The sequence below is a fragment of the Mustelus asterias genome, unplaced genomic scaffold (genome assembly GCF_964213995.1).
Source record: "Mustelus asterias unplaced genomic scaffold, sMusAst1.hap1.1 HAP1_SCAFFOLD_1187, whole genome shotgun sequence".
NCBI classification, from domain to species: domain Eukaryota; kingdom Metazoa; phylum Chordata; class Chondrichthyes; order Carcharhiniformes; family Triakidae; genus Mustelus; species Mustelus asterias.
In genome coordinates, this window is record NW_027591132.1 from 105,001 (window position 1) to 110,000 (window position 5,000).

Here is a 5,000-nt window from a genome sequence, read left to right on the forward strand (position 1 = left end):
CGGCAGGCAACCGAGCACGGACCACGCGAGGCAACGTGTCCGGAGACGTCCAGCGGACAGTCACTCCACTCTCTCACTCTCTGTGCCGGAGCACCCAACCGAGCCAACTCTTGCGGATCCTTCCCGTGGACGAGCCACACACACACATCAACAGAGAGTCAACCCCCCTGGCCCGAGCCTAACGGAAGGCACACACGGTCCCGGCAGCGAGGCAGTCACGTTCTCTCTCTCTGGCAACCCGATGACAGCCGTGCCGGCGACCCCGAGGTGGCTGGGCCAGTGCGGGAGCGGGCAGTGCCGACGAGCCCGGAGGCGGACGCCGGCACCCAAGAGGTCAAGCTCTCCGACGCGGATTACTCTGGGTCTGCACTTAGGGGGACAGAGAGGACGGCACCTCTGCGACACCCCAGCCGCGCTCTTCGGCGCACGGATGCGCGCGAAGTGCGATTGATTGTCAAGCGACCCTCAGACAGACGTAGCCCCGGGAGGAACCCGGGGCCGCAAAGTGCGTTCAAAGTGTCGATGATCAATGTGTCCTGCAATTCACATTAATTCTCGCAGCTAGCTGCGTTCTTCATCGACGCACGAGCCGAGTGATCCACCGCTAAAAGTTGTATCGGGTTTCGGATCGGTTGCCCGATCCTGGGACGCGCAAAACGCTCCCCCGCCGACGTGACGGTGGAGCCCCAGCCTGGCGCGTACCACGGCGTGAGCCCGGAGGCGCACGCACTCGAGCGACAATCAAGCGAAAAAAAGGAGGAATCAGGGCGCTCGCAGGCGTTGAGTGACGGCGTGGGTGAGGGGCCGGGGCCCGCCACGCGCCGTCACGCCCCGCAACAGCCAGAGGCAGAGTTCTCTGGTGTCACCGTCTGCCGGTAGGCTCGAGAGTCGAGGCGAGGCCGCAGCGGACTGAGTCGGGTGCAAGCCGCGGAGGACAGGCCGACGCTACGGGCGCAAGCCGACCCCGCACGCCCCAACCTCGGCGGGCTGGGGAAGGGGGCGCGGCGGAACGCTCGCAAGCGCGGCTGCCCCCGCGGACAGGCACATTCTCTCGAACGCGGTGGACGCTCGCTCAAGTCAGCACGAGACCAGACCGGACCGACAGGCGGACAACGAATCTTTAAACCTCGCACCCACCCTCCGCACACGGGTGCCGGAGGAATGGTGAGCATGAACAGGTACCCCTCACCGGGCTTTGAAGAGAGTGACTAGAATGCGACCAAAGCTTCACCGCGGCGGGAGACAAAAAGGCCCCTGACTGCACCAGAACGTCTCCCTGCGGAGTCACACAGTGGCCGTTCACCGTGGTCCCGTCGACAAGCCGCCAGGACAAGCACCCAAGCCCGCAGCAGCTCTCTTCGTTTCAACTGCGGATGTAATGCTGCAAGGCGGTGGCAAGGTCACGTCGCAGCCCGCAAGCCGTCGCCAAGGCGAGAGGAAGACGGTCCCCACAGCGGGCACACACAGACGGACGTGGAGCACGGGGCGGCGGCCCACAGGTGCGCACACGCGCCGTGCCGAGGATCGGTGCGGACGCCGGTGACATCGCACCCGGCAGAGCGGCTAGGCAGAAGTCGCTGCGGAGGAGGAGCACCGTCGGCGGAACGGTCTGCTGGCGGGCGAGGGACCAAACGAGCAGCTAGAACGGGCGGAGTGGACCGGACTGCAGAAGCGGAGTGAGTGCGTGGCTGACGCCACCGTCTCCCTCCGAGCGTCTGCTCGCGCCGGCCAAACCGCCGAACCGCTGAACGAAAGGACCGCATCGTCCCACGCAGGCAGGCCGGCCGTGTTGCCGTGCGTGCCCCCACCTCTCGGACGGACTGCAAAGACACCCTACGAAGCCAACGGCGAAGCCCTTCCAACGGCGCAGGCGTAGCGTGTGCGGCACCCGCATGGACTTGCCGGCGTGCAACCGAGCGTGTGCGTGCTCGTCGGTGGCGGCGCCCGCGCGCCGGCCCAACCGAGTGGGACCGAGATCGACGTCGCCCGGCTTCGGCGGAACGTGCGTACGGGTGACCAGGCCCGTTCGACGGGTACGGCGAAATTGTCGGTGTGACCTCCCACCCGCGTGGGAGGCGCCAGCGTCAGTACGGGCCACGGCCCCGGGGCCAACCCCCGTGAGGCTCTCCTGCCTGGCCCAACCGGCGCAGCCTTCGAGTTCAAGGAGTGACGGGCCGCCCTCCCCGGAGAGGTGGCGGGCCCCCGGCCGACAAAGATCCTTCACAACGTGTTCACCAACAGAAACCTTGTTACGATTTTTATTCTGTGTTACGGGTTTCGGTTCGGGCCCCCGGAGAGGTTGTCCGATACCTGGCCCCGGGGCCGGCCCCCGTGGGGCTCTCCTGCCTGGCCCAACCGGCGCCAGCCTTCGCGTTCAAGGAGTGACGGGCCGCCCTCCCCGGAGAGGTGGCGGGCCCCCGGCCGACAAAGATCCTTCACAACGTGTTCACCAACAGAAACCTTGTTACGATTTTTATTCTGTGTTACGGGTTTCGGTTCGGGCCCCCGGAGAGGTTGTCCGATACCTGGCCCCGGGGCCGGCCCCCGTGAGGCTCTCCTGCCTGGCCCAACCGGCGCCAGCCTTCGCGTTCAAGGAGTGACGGGCCGCCCTCCCCGGAGAGGTGGCGGGCCCCCGGCCGACAAAGATCCTTCACAACGTGTTCACCAACAGAAACCTTGTTACGACTTTTATACCGTGTCGGGTTTCGGCTCGGGCCCCCGGAGAGGTTGTCCGATCCTGGGACGCGCTAAACGCTCCCCCGCCGACGTGACGGTGGAGCCCCAGCCTGGCGCGTACCACGGCGTGAGCCCCGGAGGCACACGCACTCGAGCGACAATCAAGCGAAAAACCTTTCTCGGAGGCAACAGGGCGCTCGCAGGCGTTGAGTGCCGGCGTGGGTGACGGGCCGGAGCCCGACACGCGCCGTCACGCCCCGCAACAGCCAGAGGCAGAGTTCTCTGGTGTCACCGTCTGGCGGAAGGCTCGAGAGTCGAGGCGAGGCCGCAGCGGACTGAGTCGGGTGCAAGCCGCGGAGGACAGGCCGACGCTACGGGCGCAAGCCGACCCCGCACGCCCCAACCTCGGCGGGCTGGGGAAGGGGGCGCGGCGGAACGCTCGCAAGCGCGGCTGCCCCCGCGGACAGGCACATTCTCTCGAACGCGGTGGACACTCGCTCAAGTCAGCACGAGACCGGACCGACAGGCGGACCACGAATCTTTAAACCTCGCACCCACCCTCTGCACGCGGGTGCTCGAGGAATGGTGAGCATGAACAGGTACCCCGTACCGGGATTGAAGAGAGAGTGACTAGAATGCGACCAAAGCTTCACCGCGGCGGGAGACAAAAAGGCCCCTGACTGCACCAGAACGTCTCCCTGCGGAGTCACACAGTGGCCGTTCACCGTGGTCCCGTCGACAAGCCGCCAGGACAAGCACCCAAGCCCGCAGCAGCTCTCTTCGTTTCAACTGCGGATGTAATGCTGCAAGGCGGTGGCAAGGTCACGTCGCAGCCCGCAAGCCGTCGCCCAGGCGAGAGGAAGACGGTCCCCACAGCGGGCACACACGGACGGACGTGGAGCACGGGGCGGCAGCCCACAGGTGCGCACCCGCGCCGTGCCGAGGATCGGTGCGGACGCCGGAGACATCGCACCCGGCAGAGGGGCTAGGCAGAAGTCGCTGCGGAGGAGGAGCACCGTCGGCGGAACGGTCTGCTGGAGGGCGAGGGACCAAACGAGCAGCTAGAACGGGCGGAGTGGACCGGACTGCAGAAGCAGAGTGAGTGCGTGGCTGACGCCACCGTCTCCCCCCAAGCATCTGCTCGCGCCGGCCAAACCGTGGAACCGCTGAACGAAAGGACCGCATCGTCCCAAGCAGGCAGGCCGGCCGTGTTGCCGTGCGTGCCCCCACCTCTCGGACGGACTGCAAAGACACCCCCACAGGGCTGTGTGCGACGCCAACGGCGAAGCCCTTCCAACGACGCAGGCGTTGCGTGTGCGGCACCAATGCCGAGGATCGGTGCGGACGCCGGAGACATCGCACCCGGCAGAGGGGCTAGGCAGAAGTCGCTGCGGAGGAGGAGCACCGTCGGCGGAACGGTCTGCTGGAGGGCGAGGGACCAAACGAGCAGCTAGAACGGGCGGAGTGGACCGGACTGCAGAAGCAGAGTGAGTGCGTGGCTGACGCCACCGTCTCCCCCCAAGCATCTGCTCGCGCCGGCCAAACCGTGGAACCGCTGAACGAAAGGACCGCATCGTCCCAAGCAGGCAGGCCGGCCGTGTTGCCGTGCGTGCCCCCACCTCTCGGACGGACTGCAAAGACACCCCCACAGGGCTGTGTGCGACGCCAACGGCGAAGCCCTTCCAACGACGCAGGCGTTGCGTGTGCGGCACCAATGCCGAGGATCGGTGCGGACGCCGGAGACATCGCACCCGGCAGAGGGGCTAGGCAGAAGTCGCTGCGGAGGAGGAGCACCGTCGGCGGAACGGTCTGCTGGCGGGCGAGGGACCAAACGAGCAGCTAGAACGGGCGGAGTGGACCGGACTGCAGAAGCAGAGTGAGTGCGTGGCTGACGCCACCGTCTCCCCCCAAGCATCTGCTCGCGCCGGCCAAACCGTGGAACCGCTGAACGAAAGGACCGCATCGTCCCAAGCAGGCAGGCCGGCCGTGTTGCCGTGCGTGCCCCCACCTCTCGGACGGACTGCAAAGACACCCCCACAGGGCTGTGTGCGACGCCAACGGCGAAGCCCTTCCAACGGCACAGGCGTTGCTTGTGCGGCACCAATGCCGAGGATCGGTGCGGACGCCGGAGACATCGCACCCGGCAGAGGGGCTAGGCAGAAGTCGCTGCGGAGGAGGAGCACCGTCGGCGGAACGGTCTGCTGGCGGGCGAGGGACCAAACGAGCAGCTAGAACGGGCGGAGTGGACCGGACTGCAGAAGCAGAGTGAGTGCGTGGCTGACGCCACCGTCTCCCCCCAAGCATCTGCTCGCGCCGGCCAAACC

General features: G+C 67.0%; 1 non-coding gene across 1 annotated transcript; it reads right to left on the reverse strand.

Moving 5' to 3' along the window:
• Window positions 1-459: 459 nt before the first annotated feature.
• Window positions 460-613, reverse strand: LOC144487999 (5.8S ribosomal RNA). Its single transcript, XR_013496502.1, has one exon. It is a non-coding gene; the product is annotated as a 5.8S ribosomal RNA (ribosomal RNA).
• Between the last annotated feature and the right edge of the window lie 4,387 nt (window positions 614-5,000).